This window comes from Pelobates fuscus, chromosome 2 (assembly GCF_036172605.1).
Source record: "Pelobates fuscus isolate aPelFus1 chromosome 2, aPelFus1.pri, whole genome shotgun sequence".
Taxonomy (NCBI): domain Eukaryota; kingdom Metazoa; phylum Chordata; class Amphibia; order Anura; family Pelobatidae; genus Pelobates; species Pelobates fuscus.
The window spans coordinates 413638440-413662041 of record NC_086318.1 but is presented as its reverse complement, the minus strand read 5'-3'; the positions used below and the strand labels follow the sequence as shown (position 1 = coordinate 413662041).

The 23602-nt window shown below is 38.8% G+C and overlaps 1 protein-coding gene across 1 annotated transcript in view; it reads right to left on the bottom strand.

The window, feature by feature from the left end:
* SPTBN1 (spectrin beta, non-erythrocytic 1) overlaps positions 1-22578 on the bottom strand; it is a 140691-nt gene extending 118113 nt beyond the window's left edge. Inside the window, exon 1 of the mRNA XM_063443971.1 lies at positions 22398-22578. The gene's annotated coding sequence lies outside the window, so the exon portion shown is untranslated. The remainder of the gene's footprint in view (positions 1-22397) is intronic.
* Positions 22579-23602: the final 1024 nt, after the last annotated feature.

The window sequence follows — 23602 nt, the reverse complement described above, 5'->3', positions numbered from 1 at the left end:
TTATCAGCACTGTCTTAATGACGGTCTCAGTTAGAAAATAATTGCCAATATATTTCTTGCTTCATTCAATCTCCAAATAACAGCTGTGTTTACAAATCAGATATATTTGTTTAATTCTTTATTTACCAAGACATCAAAGTTAATAAAAGGACAAAGTAGAAGCGAGTACAATGCAGAAGACAGTTTTGGAACTAAATAAGGTCAAAGTAGTTACACAAGACAAAGAAAAGCATAAAAATAAGGGGAATTTAAGGAAAGAAGATTGAGAAGACTAGGTGGTCATGATAAGCCTCCCCTCCCCGCCCCCCCCCCCCCCCCCAACAGGACAAATTAAATGCCTTTAAAGCAGGACATGTGGCACTAAATCACTGGCTAACACGCAACGCAAACATACACAACATTATCAGCTATATGGAAAAATGTGGATGAAGCAGCAGGAGCCGAAGATCGGGGCATACACAGTCGACGGTGTAGGTATATATTGCTTAACTGGAACACAGTTAGACAATGGGTCACCATGTTAACCATCTGGAATCCAATATGAATATGTCAGGAAACAATAGTAAAAAGAACAGTCTAAGCGGCAAAAATCACCGCACCTTAATGAAATTATTTTGATGAACAGATGCAGTCCATGCAGCCTTGCAAACTAAAATCAGTCCCATTTCTGAGAAACAGCATGGTTTACATTTTATAATGCCCACGTCTACTACTGGCTGTCAGACAGCTACAAGTGGCTCAGAGTAAAACGTGTGTGTGTGTGTGCGTGTGCGTGTGCGCGTGCGTTGCTGCTGCTGCTGCTCACTGAGAAACATTGGATTGGAAGAACATGACAACTGCTGAGCAAGCACTGGGAGTCCTAAACAATACTTCATGAGAGGCATCGGATCTGGAAAAAAGTCATCAGTATTGACGACTTGACTGTAGGATAACCGGGCTACAATTAAAAAAAAAAAAAAAAAGAAAGAGGACTTTAATGATAATAGAAAATACACCTTGCTGCATTTTGGAGTCTCCAGAAGACTACCACCACTCATGACCAAGCACTGTAATATTGGAGAAATAATGAATGGTTATGCAACTAAAAGTGTTTTCTTGTGCTAAAAGTGAATGGATTTCATTAAAGCAGCAACAAAAATAAATACATTTATAAACTAGAATAAAAAAAAAAATCACAAAGATCACTTGTCAAGGAAAGAAAAGATCTCCCATTTACCAATCCAGTGCCATTAATCCACCAGTAACCTGACCGTGTTCATATTAGACATGATGATAACTATTGCACCACATTAAAGAGCCTCGGGGAGAGTGTCATGCTCAGTAATCTTTCTCAGATGTGCAAACAGGATTGTTGAATCTTGTTCCTGTCCCTTTTAAGGAACACTACAGTGTTCGGAATACAAAACTGTATTCTTAACATTATAGTGTCCCTGTGCCCCCAACACTCCTTTCAGTCACTTTGATTCCAACGTCGAGGTCCCTCAGCGCTGGCTCTGTCTCCTCCTTGGACGTCAGCGCATGCACGACGAGAGCCACGTGCATTAGGCTTGTCTCATAGGAATGCATTGCCTCGACACTTTCCTATGGGGTTTTGCAAAATGCTGGATGTCTTCATAAGGATGCCCAGCATCGTTTCACGGAGCTAAACTCTGTGAAACTGCAGGAAGCGCCTCTAGTGGCTGTCTTAACCCTGCAATATAAACATTGCCGTTTCTCTGACACTGCAGGCCTAACAGGAGAGTCCAATGAGATGATGTGTTCTGGGTGCCTATAGTGTCCCTTTAACTCTCACATTGCAGTAAGCAATGACAGCTAGTAATCACCTGAACCCAGTAAACAGCACTTGTTACAGTCACCTTATTTGGTTTCCTTCTTACTAGAAATCTTTCAGGACGTACTGCCTTCTCAGGTTCAGCTCGTGTTTCCATGGCAACAGCTAGAACTACTGAATAAGAACTAAAACGCATGCCCCTATCCAGGCACACACACACACACACCAAGCGTAACCCGTTCATATTCACACACACAATGCACACAATAAAAGAGCAGGAGACAAGCAACTTTTTACCTTCAACCCCACCCCGAAAATGCTGCACATTTTTTGTTTTATATTCAGGTTTGTTCTTTGGGACATTTCCCATCTAGTGTCAAGCCTGCAGTTTTAATATAGGACGAAAGAAAACAAATGGTGCAATTAGAGAGAAGGAAAAGGGCTGTAGTGCACGTACACTGATCGATGTTTTAATTTCTCCTCCCACCCTCCCTCCTATTCTTCATAATTCTTTGTACGGAATGGAATGTCAGGCTCCTGCCTTTGTTCAATGGCCGCCATTTCCCTTTAACACTTTGTGGATTACAGCAGGGAGCACAGGAAAGCAATTTGCTACCCATCTTCTTCACGCTCTACGCCTTGACGATGGTTACAGGCAGATTCTGCCAGGATCGTTGCACTCTGAATGAAATTGAATTTTAAGGCAAAATAATCAAACTGACAGCTAATTTTATCAAAATCAGCTATTTTATGCCAAAATCTGAAATTCACTTTGATTTCATGAAAATTCACACATTAAATCAAATTCACTGAGCTCTGAACTGTAGTGAATTAAAATCTGAATGGCAAAATGGAGGCTGAAATAGCCAAGTTTTGATTACAGATTGAGAATCTATTTTTGCACAAATATGAATTTTAAATTTGATACAATTCAGAATTTAATGAATAATAACCAGCTATGCGTGTACTTTACTATATTTAGGGAGGCAAGATGGAGCCTGGGGGGCAAGATGGTGGTTTTAACACCGTAAAATCAGGATACAGGTTTGTGTCCCTGAGCCTATAGTGTTCCTTTAAACTGAAAATGGCTAATTTATTGACCAAAGATTAGTTATAAGATGAGGTTAAAAGAATAAAATATAGTAAATATCTACATTTGAATAAAACATTACTAGACCCTTACAACTTTTGTTAACCTTATGTCATGGGATGTTCCATTTTGTTACACTATATTTGAAGGTTTAGCAATTTACATAATTCCGTTCTGGCATAAATCAGGGCACATTTCTATGAAGGAGACATGAAACATTGCTTCTTCACCTCATTTCAATGACAAGTGCAAAGGGTGGAGCTCTTAGCAATGGTCAACAGGAAGCCAAGATGGGTGGGGAAAAAAAATGTAAAACATGGATTTCTATATTTAATTTTATTTATCAACAGTCACAGCCCATTTTTTTTTACATTATAGATAATTAATTAGAATAAAGAGGTGACATTGCTTTTCCTCTAAACCTGTTCACAATTAATGACAAATCAGGAGTGCCAGAAAACAAGATATTTGCACAATACTTATATAAGTTATCAGTATACATAGAATGGACACTCCAAGAACACTCACCATATATGCTCTTTGCATATGTGTCTCCCTACATATTGCTGTTATAATGAAGAAAGGTTAACCTAATACCACTATGAAATCACAGACGAAAATCTCCGGTTCAAGATATTGTATGGAACGCGCATGTTGTACATATCCTAAACTAACAGAAAATACCCACTGGTGATGAAATCTAGCAACGAAGGGGAGTTTTTCAAAAGGGTACAAAAAGCTTGAGAGCATCAATGGCCTGAGATTCTTTCCCTTTAGCATGACTGTAAGATAATCGCTATGAGTTCCCAGTAATGGATCCCAACAGTTTTCCTTAATACAGGCAAGAAATGTTCTCTTGGAAACGGACAAGGATCCATAAAATAAAATTAAAACCAATAAATCAAATTACCAAGGACATCCCAAGTTTAACTGAGCATATACACCATTCTGAGACAGAACAAGAAAATTACATTATAGACAGGATTAGCTCATGCTTGCTTGCAAAAAATAAAAAATAAAAATTATGGGGACGGTGGGGACCTCATAAGCACTCCTAGTAGGTACCAAGAGCGAGCATGTAAATAGTCTACTTTACTTGCAATGTAAAGGCATTAAGGGCCTTTTATCTCTTAGATAAGATGAGGCGAAAGACTAATTGATGTAGAAAAATATTTGGGCTATTTTTTTCTATACGCATTTTTCACTAAGTGATTTTATTTCTAAAGTGTGCTTTTAATCTGAAAGCACTGTAAGGAACAGTCAGAAGATAATTATCTCTGAGAAGAATGGTGATGCAGCATTAAGTCCGTCCGAAGCAGGTAGCAACTACACATGGATTGGATGGAAAAACATGAGTCTATTGATTGTTACTGAAACACAGACCCTGGCATTACTGTATATCTCACGGTAAGGATTTTTTAAGCTTCAGCCAAGGACTTTTGTATCTCACTAGTTACCTTTTCCCAGGGGGCAAAATACCATTCTATGAGAAGAGAACGTGTAATATGACCAATGTAAGACACTGAGACCATCTATTTACAAGGCAGTTTCCAAATCTCTACGGTCAATAGGATAGGTGTCATTAAGAGCCATAGGGTTTGAAATTATATAGCCTGCCCGGCTGGTCCTTTGTCTGTCCACGTTGCATGCTTTTACTATTTGGGCCTCCTAAGCTATTACCTTACCTACATTCATTACACTGCACTATAGGCTTGAAGCAGATAGTGAGCACAATCTTCTCTGTGATACACTTATAATACTTCTCCCCCCAACTTTAGTTGCAGCGATTAAATCAAATCTAATCCAGTCAGAGGAGGAAACACTTCTCAGAGGGTGTTTGGCACATAGTTATTCGTTAATTTATTAATTATCCAATATGTTATTCCCCGGTCATTTCATTTTAACACACTAAATCTCAGTGACTTAATAGAACATAAGTAGGTGTAGTTGGAATGAATCACCATACAAGCTCTCTTAAATTTTTCTCTCTCCCAGTTACTAAAATGCATATTGGCCATCTTCTGCAAAATAATTTCTCTATATTCCCTGCATTTTGTACCAAAGCATTTTCATATGTTGGGGACACCCAGTTCTGAAAACCATCAGATACAAATGATAAACCTTCAGTCTATTGTGTATCACAGAGTTTTAATCATGCAGCAATATATGCAAGATCTGTATAAAATGAATTTTTGTATCCACTGCACCTCTGTAAAATCTGGCATTGAACACCTAACAAAATAGAAATTAAAGCACCAAATTGCATCTGGAACACTGAAAATGCAATCTTTATCGTTTGTGTAAAAAATTTTTTTTACAAAATTAAACAAAAAAAATAAAATAAAAAGTTTTTCCGGGATTGTTTTTTTTAGTAGGATTATAAAAAAATATACTGCAAAATGAAAGACTCCAAGTACCATATTTGCAACAGCTTATTGTAGCAGTTATGGCAGTAGGATCCCTTTACACATTTTAAAACCTCACGGTTTGAAAACTTGATTTATCTACAGCAGGGGGTTGGAAACCTTCAGCACCAGAGAAGTTGTGGACTACATCTCCCAGCATTATGACGGTCAGCACTATTGGCGATATCGTCCACACCGTCTGCAGAGCCAAAGGTTGTCTACCTTGGATCCCACTTGGATGGCACGCACAGCACAGTTTACGGTTCGGCTCCGTACAGAACATAGCGCACATTGCCGTAAATAAAAGGAGTTGAATGGCGTGAGCCAATACGACACCAGGGACAAGTAAAACAATTCATGAAGGAAGCTTGAATACTTAAAAACGGAGATCATTTTAAAGAATTCATTGACAGCTTCCATGCACCATAACCACAACACAAATCTAGAAGCTCTCACTCTAAAATATTAAAGACCAGTGAATTATTGTTTATCATTAGCAAGTGAGTTATGTTTGCAAGCACACAGGGCTCTCTGTGTTTTTGCTTACTGTACCCACTGACAAAAATCTAGAGAGACCAATACATGACCTCATTGGGAAGATGTTTGGCACAAATAGATTGAGAGGTCCATGGAAAGATTTGCTCATTAGGGATGTGACAGTTTAATAGTTCGCAACATTTAAGCAGTTTGAAAAATGTGTCAGAGTACTGGCATCATCAGAAAAGGGTACAAATTACATTTATAACCATTTACCAAGCGGGCTAAAACTCAGTTTTAATTGCCAAGAAATCCACATACAAGTGCAACAGATGGGACACAATATCCTGATTTTTTTCTAAATACCATATCCACAGTGAGCAGCACTGACGTTCAGCTTCTCCACGGCGTCGCTGAACGTTCCTCATAGAGAGGCTTTGGATCAATGCAAATTTATGAGGACAGGCACAACAAAACGACTCACTGTGCCAGTCAGCATGCGCGATAGCCTCCTAATGCTTTCCTTACGGGAAAGCATTTGATTGGCTAAGAGTCAATTTGGATGATCTCAGCCAAGAAGGAGCAGGGCGGACCAGCATGGCACTGGGATAAGGGTAAGTTTATTACCTTTTTAAAGAGGGCAAGGGTCTAAACTGTAAATTTAACACTACAGACGTTTATTCCTGGGTTAGTGCATATTTTTTTCTGTTCGACCCCCATGATTAGATTTTATATTTTTACTTTCCTCTACTTTCTGGACCATTATGGACCCTGATGGCTCCTTCTACTTAGGTTTTTCTTACCTGCACTACATGGGATTGAGGTTTGATTTTGGTCTCCTTGGTTACCAACCATTCATCGATTTGAAGTTGAGACATTACATCATTCTCCTTTTCAGTTCACGTTTGAGCACATATTTAAACTCTGCAATATGCGTTTGGCACAGTCTTAATAGAATTCCCAGTGAAGACTGAAACGTTGATTTATTTGTGTGCTACTATGCGGACTCCTTAAATAAAGCAGCATCACTGTTGATCATTAGTCTCGTGAGTGCTCTGTTACACATTTGGCTGCAATTATTTTATATGTAAAAAATAACTATTTTTCAAACAAAAAACATATTCTTAGAATGTAAGAAACCCGATTATCAGGCATCCAAACCTTGAGAAAAAAAGTCATCTACTACAAAGACATTCTCAAATTAGACTTTTGAAAGCGCATTCCTATAGGGGTGGACAATATATGAAAAGAAATGGGAAAAAAAATGGGGCTGCAGGACGGAAAACATCGCTTCACTTATTGCAAAATTTGCCACAGAGGTTAAACTCATTTTTCTAGAACATATTTAGGGTGGATCTGATTTTGGTAAGGGCCAAAGGCACACTCAAATAAAAAAAAAAAACAAACAGAAACAAAAACACATCAACTTGGGCTTCAGCCAATAGTAATATTTTAGGAAATCCCATTCTCAGACTTCTGAAGAACATCAAGCAAGCACTTCCTAGACATTAAGATACAGGTGCCTGTCTAGGCATTTATATTCATAAACTTACATGGTTATATTTTCTGTCAGTCTAAACAGTATTTGCACAGAGTACATTAAAGGGATAGTCTAAGCAGAAGAAACAACCGATTATGGTGTTAGTAGTCTGGATGTGCAGAGTTACGGCTTGAAACATTGCACATCCAGAGATATACATTACTATTGTGCTAGAGGCTAGTTACATCCACAGCACACATGACTTATGGAGCCTAGAGCTCTGTTCCGGCCAGCTAATGTCTATTCTGCACAAAAATTAGGTCTGTTGTCAGGACGCACAGAGACGTAATGATCTTCTCCCTTGTATGTAGCACACCTGCAAAGGTAAGCTCACTCTTTACTCCCTTCCACAGCTATAATAGTTTTACCCAATTTTATTTATTTATTTTTTAAGACCCCTCCCTCATGTTGATAGCTCAGAGTGCTCACATGCACTGAGTTGGCAAAGCAGTTTAATCAAATGCTTCTTCATGAGAAGCATCTAAATGGATGGCACGAGGCCCTTGGTGACGTTAGAAGAGGCGTGGAGAGCAGCGACGGAAGCTTCATCCGGCGCTGGATTTAAGGCAAGTCCTTTTCCTAGTTTTAAAAGGAGGACACGAAGCTTGGAATTTAAATAAATATATGTCCAAAAGGGTCAGAGTAATCATTTGAGAAATAAAACCTAGATTATTGCGGAAGGCTTATTGTTTGAATCACGATATGCGAATGGACGTCATCCATTTGTAGAACAGACACTCAATTTGCAAAATGTGACCATTAAAGGACCACTATAGTGTCATGAATACAATCAAGTGTTCCTGACAATATAGTGATAAATTTACTATTTAGGTTCCTGGAACTCCTCAGATCACTTTGAAAAGGTGTTTAAGAAAGTTACCCTTTCTCCCACACTGCGCCGGTCTCGCCTGGCTGGTCCCTCCTCCATGGCGGATATAAATTATATAAAAGCATTGGTAGGCTAAAGAACCTACAAGTTTTAATACACCCACTGGAACCTAAACCTCTAGGCTGTCTGAGCATTATGGGAAATGTCATTCACAAATATATGGGGTGCCATACTTCGCTGCGACTGTTCGAGAGCCAATGTGACACGGGGAGTTCTTAGTCCAATAAAGAGAAAGTTCTAAACTCTTGTTTGGGCAACTTAGAGAGAGAAAAGGCAGTATTGTTAGATCGAGCATAAAAAAAAAAAAAAAAAACTAAATAAAAAACAAAAACTATGCAATAATAGTAACAAATTCACATTTATTATTAAAATGTTCATTCTCTGTTTTTAAAAGAAAGTGACTCCCTCCGATTACTTCTGCAAACCTTTTTCTTTATCAAATGCCAGATTGAAGAGACAACTTTCAAATATAAAATCTTAAGTATGGCAGCTGCAATAGGTGCACAAACAGTGTATTTTTATAGCCTGGTTGCGGAGCCGTGACTAGCCACTGTGTATTGAAAGAGCCTATAATACTCATGGTTTAAATATTGGCCCAGACATACGGCTTTCCACGGCAAATGGCCTAAAAAAGACTTCTCCACTGCAGCTTACCTTATACCAATGACTGCTTGTGACCTTATCAGTTGCCAAAAATGGGCCTGTTTTAGGAAAGGTTCGCTAATTTTAGGCACTAGGTTATCAGTTCTTCCACTCTTCACACACCAAGAGTGACACGTTTATCTCATCTGATAAGGTGTTTAATCCATCCCAAAACTGAAATTAAGTAGCCTTTTCTTTCCTGGCATAGATACGGAGCGTTCTGTGTCTGACCACAAAGATCTGAAATATTCTGGTCCTATATATGGGTGGCTTCTCTTAATCACTTGTGTCTGTGATCCTAATTGTTAAAACAGACAACAACAGCTAGAAATACATACAGATGTATCCTAAAAGCCAACCCCAACCAATAAGTTGTTGTAAGAAAACACTTTTTGGTCAGAGTAAACCCTATATTCCAGCACTGAGGTCAAAATCTCCCTTTGCTAATGTCACTCTGCCTCACTGAGGCGAGAGGGATGTCATGGAAGACTGGCTGCGGGAGGACAGGGGCAGCACCGAAGCATTGACCATAACATTTCAGACACCAATTTTGAACAGAATTTCCATTATCCACGGCTTTTTCCAGGCTGGCTAGTGACACACCAATGATGGTGCCAGAGATGGAGATACACCTCTAGTAGCACAAGGGATAAATGCCATATGTGGAGCATGTCACCGCTAAACACTGTACATACAGACTCTGGGCACCATAACCACTTTAAATCAGCAAAGTGGTCATGGTGCATTGAATAACCCTTTAATCTGAACTTGAAATCCCCACATTTTAGAGGACAGGTTTACTTTAAAATGTATGAGATCAGATTTAAACAAATCTAACTTTTCAATTAGTATTCAAAATTCATGGCAAAATTTATAATAAATACTATGTTACATACCTTTAGTTAGCATTCCTCGTTAGACAGAACTTTATATTCCACACTTACTAATAATGATCACCCTTATTCACAGCTCACGCGGTCTTTGGTCTTGATAGGCAATTTAATAATCAAAGGCCAAAGGATATGACATTTTCGGCACTAAATATAATACTCGATGAAAGAAATCCGGTTGGAATTTGTTTTTTTAAATACAGTTTCGAAATTTCCAACTCCAGCAATTAGGGAATGTACTGGTCCTAAACACATACACTCTTCTAAAATTAGATTTATTTTTTTTTTATTTTTTTTTAAAGTAGACATTGAAAAGTTCCCAATATACACTCCACTTGAAGTTTGACAGTAAAAGATTAAACTCCTTTCTGTAGCATTGTCCTTAAACATTCCATGCTTCGCTCGTTACACTTTGGCGTCTGCACTGGGAAATTAGAAATTTAAATGACTTGTTTAATGGCTGCACTATTTCACCTTGTGCTAAGTACATTCCTATCATGGACGTGAGTGCTACTTTACAGAAAAGAAAAAAAAGCCTTAAAAAAAAGGTCACTAGAAGGTTAACGTCCGCATTCTGAAAGATCTGGAGATGCGAGGACCGAATGTTCAAGTTAAATTGGTTTTAGTGCTCACAGCAGCTGTAGAAATATCCCTGTGTGTCTGGAATTCCCCCCACTCACTTGGAATACCCTTACCACACTGTATATATTCAATGATACTTATTCAATAGTAATCAGAATAAAAAAATAAAAAATAAAAAAAATTTAACAAAATAATATAGTGAATTCCTTTATTTAATATTAAGAAATCATAACATTTAGTTAAAAACTCTTTAAAAAGTTATTTAGGGACCAAAATAAATAAATAATATGGTTCAAGGTGATTTGACACCAATCTGGGAGAAAGCACGAACAATAAGCAATAGTGATTATGGGGTCTCTTTAATAATGCACTTTTTATATCAACTTGATCTTACATTCTGGTCAAGATTTTGTTTAAATACAAACAAAACACTGGCAAAAGTCTCAAAGCAAAATGCTACTGTTCTGGATACAAATATATGTTAAAGGCATGTCGTGCCCCAAACATCCTATGCTCATTAGATTGTGCAGAAGATTCTATGTATACATTGTGTTAGCAGTTTTGCTAGTAAATGTATAGATTAGGAGAGGGGGGGGGGAAAAAAAAAACGAATTTAAAAATAGTTTTTCCCCCCTAGCGCTTAGTCAATGCCTCAACATGCCTTCGTATTGACAGACAAGGGAGAGCAGAAAAGACCTTCCCACAGGAGGTCCCTCTGCTCTCCACCCATAGCAACCACAGTGCACGCGCTGCGGTTGCTAGAGAAACTCCCTAGCCGATGCTTCCATATGTTCATACTCTACATCCTTTTTTCCCTTATTAACTCAGATTTAGGGTACTCTACAGCTGCACAACAAGATAAAATGAGTGGCCACAGACCTGCTCCCTTAAATAGAAGCCTTAAAGCACCACATCCACTACAGCGGCAGGGAGCAGCACCAGGAGGACCCCAGGTAAGAATTCAAACCATTCTCAAACAGTTTGACTACTTACAACAGGGGGCCGCTAGGGCACTACCGGCACCATAACCACTACACAATACTGAAGTGGTTATGGAGAAACATAATATAATGTAGAAATACCCACCTATTTCTCCTGCAACTGAGCACCTGCATTTTAGCTGTTAGTTTGAGAGCATACAGATAAAAGGAGCAATGGAACAAGAGTGTTGATTTATGAAATTATTCTCTTCCAAAAAGTGATGATAATCACCACAGCAGTGAGCAGGTGCATTCAATTGGTGACCCCTCCACTTTAAAGTTTTAAACAGAACACTTTAATAAATATCCCACAATGGTTCTATTTCTCCTCCTCATTAGCGTTGTGTGCCAGGCTGTGCCTTGATAGAACTGGATTGTGATGTCATTTGTGAGTTTTTAATATATATTTCTGAACGAAAAATAGAGCATCGTAAAAAAGGTAAAGTTGCAGGTGATTTGCAATGTTTTATACGATTATGCATTTTTCAGATAAGTCATGGTTTCCCTTTAACAGGACCCCAAACATGGTATTATGCAACAGATTAAACTAGTTTTCTATTTTTGGTGTATTTTGCCAAGGGATGATAATTTGTTTTCATGTGGATTCCAGATTATGTCATTCTTCTTCACGGCTCCGGAAAGGTTTCTCACATGATGTAATTAGTAAGAGCCAATTCATATGGGACTGAACCACACCTCAGTGCAACAGCCCTTAGCCGATAACATTCTCTCGCTCTCACTCCAATAAAAACACTACAGGGTGAGGAGTACAGTGCAGTCAAGCCTGCTGCATTTTTTTTAATGCAGGTGCAGCCATTGTCCAAGGATGCCCTTGACATTTAAAAGGCAAAGATAATGCATCCTTGGGCAACAAATCATTCTTTAGCAAGATTTACATGATACTGCCATGCAGACTGACTGCTTGGAACACTGGACAAAATTCAGCATTTTTCCATAAATAATTTTTTTTTATATCTTAAAAAGGATTATACAGGGACATCTTCCTGAAAGCTCTGGGGAAATCGTTCAGATTGTTCACTGTAGAACACTCCATGTGTTTTGGACTACATCTCCCATAATGCCAGCAAAGTATCAAGGGAGATGCAGTTCACAACATTCGGAGTGCCATGGTTGCCAACCCCAGCTGTAGAGCATCCAGCGTTCCAAACAATTGTTATTCTCCAAAGTTTGAATTGCAGAAATAAATTGAGAAAATCACAGGGTTGGATGAAGACATGTACAATCAACCCAGACAAACGCAGATTTAATCACTAAACATTAAATTTATTTTGGGTCTAAGTTTGCCATTAGGAATTCAATTCAGTATAAAATGGTGTGTGAAAATTCCCAAAGTATCCTATAATCAAAGTTTGGCGGCTTTGGCCTACATTTTGCAATTCATGTTTCAGTTTGCTACAAATTGGGTCCAGCAAATATAATTGTCTTTATTATTAACTAAGCTGTAATTGTTGAAAATTCTGGTCAAATAGTCGTATAGTGTCTGCAGTTCACCTATATTATAAAAAAAAAAAATGTAAAATTCCATGGTCAGTCCCAACAATTCCAAGTTTAATAAATTACCAAATAGTCTGAACAAGCTTAGTCTTCCCAGGGATCCCAAAAACCCCACACTGGGAGGTTTATCAAAATGACAGTAATAGAAAACTGTAAAAATCATATTAAATCGCCAATGGGGTGCTACCTGCTAATTCTATCAGTATTCATGGTGATTGTCCCACTTTTCAGAAAATAACTCTCCCTCACCCAAATTATACATCGGATTGGCTGAAAGAGACACGCACCACGGCTTTCCCACCTATGAGCCACGATGCTTCACATACAAATAAAATATGTCTCTTTAGGAAATGCTTTGGATATTAGAAAACATTGTGAACCGGCTCTCCATTTGTTCGGAATTTCCACGCACATATCCCCAAATGAACAGTCACGACATTATTTGGTGTATTTGCCAGACAAGTTGTAAAAAAATAAAAAAAATACATACAGCAGGGATTTACAAGATAAGTAGTTTATCCCCCAAAACAGTGCCACTCACTTAGGAGAAGGAAAACTGCTAAACAAACACACACGTTAAGTTCCTAGTTGCCTGGGAGGAGACAGGTCACCCAAAGATTTGTGTGCGTCTCGATAAACCACACAAGATTTGTCTATAAAAACCAGAGAAAGGCTAGCAGAGTATTCTGGAAAATGTAATCTAATACAGCTAGGTGGTAAAAGTTGGACAGCAATGTTTAGCATATTAAGCACAGTGACTACACCTTCAGAATGATGGAAACTTCATATCTACACAAAAACTGTATCCAAACTCACTTGCAAACTTAAAATCCAGATGTACCATTATAGTATTGTGTAGCTTTATAACTGGCACTATCGCTCCCTCTGCCTCCTCCTCCGCGGTGGTAAAGTGTTAAAAAACGTTTTGATAACCTGATCGCGGTTCCCCCTCCCCCGACGAGCGGGCGCCAATACGTATGCTCGGCGAGTGCCGCGTGCATTAGACCTCTTCATAGGAAAGCACTGTCTCAATGCTTTCCTATGGGGAAACAGAGCGTGAGGACGTCCAGCGTCCCTTACCGGACAAAAATCTGTTTGAATCCATGAAGCGTCTCCAGTGGATGTCTGGTAGACCGCCACTGGATGCAGACAGTGCTGCAACGTAAACATTTCAACTTCTCTGGAACTGGAATGTTTAAAATTGCAGCACTAAGTGCAATAGGGGCACGGCACCCAGACCACTTCAATGAGGCTAAACTGCGTTGTGTCAAACTGCTGAGAACGGACGAAAGAAATTGTATAGCTTTTAAAAATGGCAAATATGCCATCAGTCCCATACCATTCTAGCCTCCCCCAACCGTCCAGCCTTTAATCTAATCCCCAATACGGAGGGGAAAAAACAGACTGCTATCATGTAAAAACATGGCTGTTTTAACAGCTGCACCTGTTCTTTATGTAGAATCACTGAAAACACAGCTGATAAAGTACAGAATAATAAATAAATATGCAGCAGTTTGCTGTGGACGATCTGGCTGCTGGTGCGATAAACCATAAGGAAACCACATTAAAACCAAAAATGGGCAAGCAGTAACCCATACATCAGGCGCAATGTACAAACTGAGTTTTACTTACCTCACCTACAGCCACCTACCAGAACCTTGCAGCACCCTCAACCAGCCCACTTAAATCATAGCTTTCCCGTAGTTTAGTACAAATTTAAATTCAAGAACAGCCATAACAAATTTAATGTAATTATGCACCTGCATTGTGGACAGATATTTTTTTTAATAAGGTTGAAGTCGTTAACTTATTAATGGGTGCTTAAAGCGTACATCCCCGGCTATTGCAGAAGTAGAAACTCCATGCGACTTTATCACCTGTAAGGTAGGCAAAGCTTTGTGGGAGTTGTAGTTCAGAAAGTCTACTTCCTAGGTAACTCTGCCTAACCCAATACAAATGTAGCAACATATTTTCAATAATAGGAAACCCAACCCATAATAAGCTACGCTTAACATTGCAGTTTTTTTTTTTTTTTCCCAAGAGACTCTCTAAGGGTCTGGCAAAATAATTTAAAAATTATACTGATCGAGAAAACAACAACATTGTACTAGCCAAGATTAGTCCACATTCCAAAACACACACACAAAAAAATATATATATATACACACACATACATATACATATACACACACACACCCTGATCCGGGACAAGCCCTCCGATCACAAAAAGTAACCAGACTTGACTAGCTCGGCCACTTGGGAAATACCCCTTCAATAGATGGGCATCTGATCAGTCTCCCACCAGTGAGTATACTACCACATGCCAATCAGGCTCGCATGAGAGACACAGGACCGTAGAAATGAACTAAACGCGGGCATCCGGGAGGGGAGGGGGGACAGGCTAGCCATAGCAGTATGGGGGGAGGGGGGGCCCTTCTCCACCCAGCCTGTTGCGGTGAAGAAAACGTTAGTTTTGAATGGTTAACCCCTGCTTACAACCAATTAATACCTGTGTCTATATACATTATTTCTAACCATTCACCTGATACCGCCCTACTTGTTAACCTCATATTTTTGCATGTTTGACTTCTATACTTGTCTACGAAAAAGCCAAAATGTTTTATGTTCTTTTTCAATCCACACCGTGTGCATCGTTCCTGCCAGTTTACTATAACATGTGCTGAAATATCACTACTCTTATTCTGATATGACATGACCATTCATCTCAATGTATCTAATGTATACCGTTCGTGATTTACCCAATAAAAATAAAGATTGTCAGAAAAAAATTAAAAAAAATCATACATATCTACTTGTACCATCATTACTCCTTCTGCAATGTTCCGAAACGCACATATTATTCACAATATACCACATTTATACAGAGATATTAAGAGTAAAATATGCATCAGCCAAAAGCCATTTTCACACAATTTTGCCTACACATTTCCTCTCACTAACTCACTAAAAGTATTCCATATGGCTGATACGGCAAAATTAACAACAACAAAAAAAAAGTGTGCGGACACGAAATAAGAGCTGGTTAGTAAATATCCCACAGACCAAGCATGTTTGTTTATGGGCTAAATAACTGAGTGGGAAGATGCATTCATGCTATTAACAAATGAAAGACTTTTCAACAGCTGAACCAATAGCACCTGCTCTGTGCTCTAACTTTCAGCGTTGCTGTATTCATGCATTTCATGAATTAATGTACTTGCAGTCACACATGCACACAGCAGATGTATAGGCTCTCATAGAAAGTTATGAAAGAGCTTTTAGAGCCACTTGTGCAACACGCTTGCAGTGCATCAATATGCTGTCCATATTAATGGATTTTTTTTGGGCAAATCACTGAAAGTCTGGTAAATATGATGAAGGTAGGTGATAATGTAGAAACATAATCTGTCCCATTAAAAGGTAATGGGGTAGCTCAGATATTCTACCAGCTGTCATCCTTCGGAGGACAATGGCAGCATTTATTCATTTCTAACTATAATTATGATAAAGGCTATGCTGAAGTCTTTTAGAGAAGATTTACTATTAAAAACCATGCCTAGAGATCAAGGAATACATAAAATAATAATAAATAAAAAAAAAAAACTGTGTTAGTCACTAAAGTGAGAATTCTAAGTAAATTTCAGACCAAAGTAGATGAACTTGCGGGAAACATAGTTGACTCTTGGCCTAAAATTCGAAATTCACTTTAAAATTATCACTTTAACAAATTTCCCTGACAAAAATTTCTAGCAAATCCTATTCTGTGATTTTAGAGATTCACATATAGAAATTCTTATGCACCATTCTTCAATTTCCTTTCGTAAATTTTTTTTTTTTTTTTTAAAACAGAACCTCTATGCTTTATAAAATTCGCACAAGTCAAAAACATAAATAGCGCCATTTAACACCAGCAGGAAGTAGGACTGTTTTGCACTTCCTTTTTTGACAATAACCAGTTATGTCATGAATTTGGTTCCTCGCTGTAGACAGATGCCAACAATGTAAAAGGGAGAGACATTCTTTGTGTTATTTAAATGCTGGCTATTGGAAGTATTTCAGACCGCTATGATAGGCATTTAGGATGTAAGTATTATCGAGCATCTGTCAGTGAAAGCATACAGAGCATTTTCAGAGCACATTATCTGGGAAACGGATTACCAAAACCACTTAGAGAAAGCAGGAAGAAAAAAAAAAAAGTGTACACTATTTTAGAAAGGGATGCCTGGCTCGCCTTAAAATTCTAATTCATTTGGAATGCATGACAATTCTAACTTTTGGAAATAAATCCTGTTTTTCAATTTGGCAAATGTAGACTAAAATTTGAAAAATTACTTTGAATTCTGAAGAAATGTCTTATTGGTGAGCTGAAATACAAAAAAAACATTTTATAGTGGCCATTATATAAACTTAAATCCATCTATATAAAACGTTATTATAAAAAAAAAAAAAAAAAAAAAATTGGAGGTCAAAACTCCTTAAATGTTATTCTAAAGTTAACAAAAATAACTAAAAACAAAAACTAAATTGGCATCCACTAAAAAAAAAAAAAAACATTGCACTAAAGAGGATTATTTATATGGAGGTAAAATAGCTGGATACCCAAAGTAATTTCAAATTTAAATCCGAACTAGTTGGGCTGTAATAACTCACGTCTTACATTTGAAATTCACTCTGACTTTTCAACTATTACTTTAGTAAATAGCCCTGCTATTAGTTTGGCTCAAAATCACAAGCGTAATGAAAAACACATTTTTAGTTTTTTACTTCGTATCTAGTGCCTCTAACATTGGTAAGAAAGCAAGCGTTATTATGAATTAAGTCAATCTGTTTAGCCAACAGAAGTGGCGAGTACTGCCCCCAGAGAACCAAAATACATATTAAAAAAAATGTAATAGAAAAACTAGGTTAAATATCCTTTCAGTGTAAAAGGGATGCGCCACTCCAATAAATAAACATCTATGTTTTATACCAGGGAGACATATCTAGTATTCCTCAATTATTTACAACGGTCACTCTAATCCTTAGAAATAGCTGCAGAACAAAATTATAAAAAATAAATCTGTTAGCAGTTAGTAACTTGGAGAGATTGGCAACTCTCCCTTAATCTGCAGTTTAATACCTCCAGAAGGTTTACCTGCAGATAACAGACTGCACATTTTGTCCATGGAAGCAAATTTCTCCTTAAGAACAATCATTTCTGGCCTTCTGGCTTTTTACAACCATATGTCATTCCAGACTAAAAACAAATTTTCCCAAACGGTTTCAAAATAATAACCCCTTTTAACCACATAACGGCACTTGGCATTACAGAGGTTTTAATCAGTAAAAACATTAAATGAGACGGAAAACTCTGGCAGTCATGGAACAATATAGTACCACGTGTGAGTACAATTTAAGGTTTTTTCCAATATAAAATATTGCGTTGTTATAGCTACCCTATATAAATAAATAAAAAATACTATTATAAATTGTTAAATTAAAATTCACCCTGAAAAACAACCAAATCATTAAACAAAATTATGACATTTCACAGTTCTCATATATTTTAGAGTTAAAAAAATAAAAAATAAAAAAAAAGTACTGCCTCGGTCAGAGCATCTCCACAACCCAACATGCTTACGTCACACCTTGTGACAATGCATGATAATAGCCTTGTGCAAAGAATGCCTATGGACAGGTGCTCGCATACTGCATTATGGGAGATGTCAGAAGGAGCATGCGCACACAGAGTTCCGTACAAAACATTCCACAGGGTATTGGTATGAACCCTGATCCCTGTGGTTGTCAAGCTATGTATTGTAAATGTAATTTCACCAAGGTGAGTGGGAGCATTTCATTCTAAGAGAATGGTGGCCATATTATTCAAGTAAACTGAAGAAATGTAATGTGGGAGGAAAGGTGTACCGAAGGGCTGGACACACCATACCAAACAATCCACCAGCCTTTGGGGGTGGGGGGGAAAGGGAGGAGTAGGGGAGAATATAGAATTAAACTATTCTTCATACTTTTAAAAAAGTTCTTACGCTCCATGGGTATGCTAAAAGACAAGACTGATGTTTGGTCTGATCTTGTCAATACCTCCAATATGTGCTTCCACCCTTGACTTCCTCACAAACTCTATATTCACCGTTCGTTGTCTAACCCTAACCTAGCTCATCGAACCCTTTATCTGAATTCTTAACTTCCAGTGCCTCATACAATAAGGTTATAGCAGTCTGCTCCATGACAGATGAAAACACCTGCAATCAATTTTATGCAGATAGTCTTCTTAGGCGTGCCATTCGTAAAAATGAGGCGTGTCTAACAAACATTATGAAACAGAGCCCCATGCGCAGCTAATTATTGAAAACAGGTAGTATTAATTAAAAGGACTACTACTATTTGTTGTTACCTTTCGCAGGATGTCTTAGAAAAATGTGCCAAGAAGGAAAAATTAACTCAATTACCATATTTTTTTTTTAAAGTGAATAAAAGTGTACAGATTTTTTTTTTATTAAAGAAATCATGAAACACGCAAACCGTATACAACTTCCTAACCTTTCAGGTCTGAAAAATACGTTACAGAAGATTCTTTATCACCTATTTAGTTTTCAATTCAAAACCTGAATCCATTATTTAACATAATCTTCTACAGCCATAGTATGACATTCCATTTCATTCAGCTTTTAATTAGACAGCCCTTGTCCAACAGAACATTTTTCTGAGATTATGATCGTACTGGAGTTTTTAATAACAAAGTTGAACCGATTCCATTGGTGATTGACTAAGCCCTCCAACAATAAACTGTCCTTTGACAGTAAAACTTTGTTAATATTTGATGTTTTCAGAGAGCATCTGTTGGGGATGTCACTGAAATGCACCCGTTTTGTCCTGAAGAGAGGGTCAATAACGCTTATCCTTTTAGGATGTCCAGACGTCAACAGAAATTATCAGACTACTTATAGTGCTACGTAACACAGAAAAGAAAAATACTGAAAAATAAAAAAAAGTAAAAAAAAAAAACTAGAATGAGTTCATTACTCAATCATTCTGCAACTGATATGTTCCAAAGAATTTGATTTAAATTACACAGATATACACCCTTTTGAAAATGTGATTGGAATTCCATGAACTTTCTTATGGCTGGAAAGAATTCCATGCATCCACTACTCCTCCCATGAGTTTCCGCACATCACCACCTTACCGCGCAGACAGGTGCAGGGTTCACATTTCTAAAATACAATATTCCAAAATGTTTGAAATTACAAAGCACTTCTGAGACACAAAATGTATTTACAGGACCTTCTGCACAGTGAATCCCAAGAAAAAACTAACCCAACTATGATCAGTTCTCACGGACAATAACAAAAAGGAATTGTCCTCTATATATAAAAAAACAAAAACAAAACACACAACTGGACCACAGGGCTTCTTGCAAATTGTGATCTTAATGAAGATGGCAGTCAGACCGGAGAACAGTAAATCAGATACAGGACTAGAGAGGTCCCTGTTGCAAAGAAAGACTAAAACTGCCAAATTCAACCACCACTGCAATGCACCTCTCTCATTGGAGGGCAATTAGAGGCAACTATACGTTTCTTAAGCCTAGTGCCACGAAGGACACAAACATTATAAAACTCAATGTGCAAAGAATAATTAAAACAAGATGCACAGCTGCTTCCTGCTGATTAGACTGTTGGCTTTTACATTCCGATATGTAATAATTTTCAGAGTAATTAAAATATATTACTCTTAACTCATACAGGTTCTTCCAAAGCGGTAGGGATGAATACAGCAGTCGGCTCAGCTGTTCGCATCTCTGACTGCATTAAATCTGCAGAACGGTAATTAAACCGCCCCCACTGCCTTCATTACATGGCAACATGACAAGTAGTATACTGCACATTTGCCGCTGGAACAAGTGCTTGCAGTTTCAGTGTGAGAGCAGTAAATTGGGGAAGGGGGGCTTCACTTGTCAGCACAGACTGACTGCAGGAGCCGGTGGAAATCCTGTAATGCATTGCTAGGGTGGGGTTCTCATGGGCACAGCATCCTATGCCCATGCAAGCAGAGGGAACACGGAGGGTTTGCCAAATTGCTGCATCGTGCTGCATCATCCTCAGCAGTGCATGCAGCGCATTTTTTTTTATTTTTTTTTACTGCACTGTATTTCAGACACCCAGGTGGTTCCTTCCCAGACAAATACTTTGGAGGGTGCTTGAAAGCCCAGTAACACCCGCTGTGCCATGGCGAATTGACGGATGTGGGTATGCTTCAGGCAGGGCACCTTGCAGAATGAAATGTCTCAATGCACTTCTGTCGATTTCCCATAGGAGAAAAAAAACAACAACAAAAAAAAACAACAACACACCACACACAATAGATATAATTATATATATATATATATATATATATATATATATATATATATATATATATATATATATATATATATAAATAAAACACAAAGAAAATAACCTGTTGAAGGATTTGAAGTAATAGGGAGGGTAGGATGGAAATCCATGGCAATGAGCCAACTCTGTGACGCCAATGCACAGAAAAATGACAGAAACTGGAGATGCAGAGGGATAATATATACAATAATATACAAACCGACAGAAAGCCCAGCCTTTGAATAAAAGGTTTGATGGTCAATTGGATTATACACAAAACATGAAACAAACAGAAGTGTGCAGGGAGGGGTACATCTAGGCAAAGGACCCCGCCTGTTTCTAGCCCTTGCACCGTTAGATCCACACTGCAAGCCCCTGACACTTGCATCCACCCCCTCTAAATCAGAGTATTCTCAGGGGCTATGGCAACGATCGGTCACCTAAAAGCCCCTCCCTGACATCTTACTAGCTCCCACCACAGTATAAACACTGTTACAATGTTACAGCTGGGGGAAGATACTGCAATGTAGTGATGCAGACTGCAAACATGACATCCAGCCCCTGTAACATGTAGTAGTGCTCTGGGCTGCAGATAGAATGTAGCACTGATCTAGGTTTTATCCAATTAATAAAAGATCCAACTGCTGGGAGAGAAGAGAGGGCAAAAAATGCTGGCATTATCGTTTAACTAACACAAAGCACAGTGCTAGCAGGCACAGACAGAATGCATTATCTAATATGTAGCACACATCAGACTGCATTTAATGCCCATGTCAGACTGCTGGGGAGAGAAACTGCCCCTACAAGCCAGTAATTAGCTAAAAATCACACTAATGGGGGCAATCACACACATTATTACCAATTAAAACAGCACAGGTCAAGGATTTAGGGACAACACTAGCATTTATTGCCCCAATCATACTGGTACTAGTTAGAAAATGCATGTACTGTCATATGGGGGGGGGAATCAATGCTATTTGGGATCAATTAAACAGCACAGGGAGAAGGGCAAGCATTGTACAGAGCACATCTCCCTGATGGGTGGGAGGCTAGCACAGCAGCCCCTCTCCCTCTGCAGTGCTCCCTCTGCCATGATGGAGACTCAGTATCCCTCTCCTGCTGATGGCATCCCTTACTGTTAACCCCCCCTTAAAACCTACCGTGCATCAAATAAGATGGAACAAAAAAATAAAATTGGTAAAACAAATCTAAGGAAATAATGAGGCTGTGCTGGTTGTGGTTACCTGGAATGCCCTGGGGTGGTGATGGGGGTGCCTGCAGGAGGGCAGTCGGTGGAGCACACAGTCCAGGGGTAAGATGAAGGGAGTGACTGGAGGAATCCGCAGCCTCGCACACAGCAGCAGCTGCACTGATTCTTACCGGAGAGGGGCGGAGAGAGCCAGCGCCCGCGACCGCTATAGCGGCCTCTATGGCTGATTGGCGTCACTGCAGACAGACCTGCAGAGCATGCCAGGCTCGGAGAATGAGGACGGCGAGAAACGCCGCCCCTCACTGTCAGCCCATCGCATCCAGTCCCCGTTAGCCACGCCTCCCATCCTTGCTGCAGTGATGGCTAACCCTCTGGCACTCCATCTGTGCTGGGAATGGGACTGGTTTGCAATAACCCTGGCTGAGCAGAGTGGGAAGCATGGTGCTTCACTGCTGGCATGAAGTAGATATCACTGGCCTGGTGGAGTGATGGCACAATGGACATTTCTTCCACTGTTGTAAATGTAGAACTACAGATATCAAAACCTCTACAAGATGGCAGAGCATCATAGGAGTTGAAGTCCTAGAGCAGCTACAGGGCCACCTCTGTTTTACTGTCTGCCTCCCTTAACCATGGCAGGAACAGTGACACCCTCAGTTATTACATAATTCTTTACAACAAGCAGACTAAAAAAATATATTTTTCATGATAGGTGACTTAAAAGGTCTTAATGATATAAAGGGATTTGCATAAACTCTTTAAAAAACCAAACACAGGTCTTCGCTGATTGTTACTTTATTCCTGTAACTTGTTTTTTGGTTGTCCATTACTGATCATACTTTGTCATGTGTTGTGGAAATGACATAATGCTCTATGCCATGGGTGTCCAAACTTTGACTTCCCCGGGCCGCATTGAGCGCAGAGGAATTGTCCTGGGCCACACATAAAATCTATAATATAATTAATTTATCAAATAAAACGTAAAAACCCCTTTTATTAATTTTGTTTAGTAGAAAACTCCCTTATTTGTTATCCTTATGTGGAATTGCCACATTTAAAGGACCACTCTAGTGCCAGGAAAACATACTCGGAAAGGGGAAAAGGGGTAAAACTTACCTTTTTCCAGCGCTGGGCGGGGAGCTCTCCTCCTCCGATCCTCCACCTCTCCGCCCCGTCGGCTGAATGCGCACGCGCGGCAAGAGCTGCTCGCGCATTCAGCCGGTCGCATAGGAAAGCATT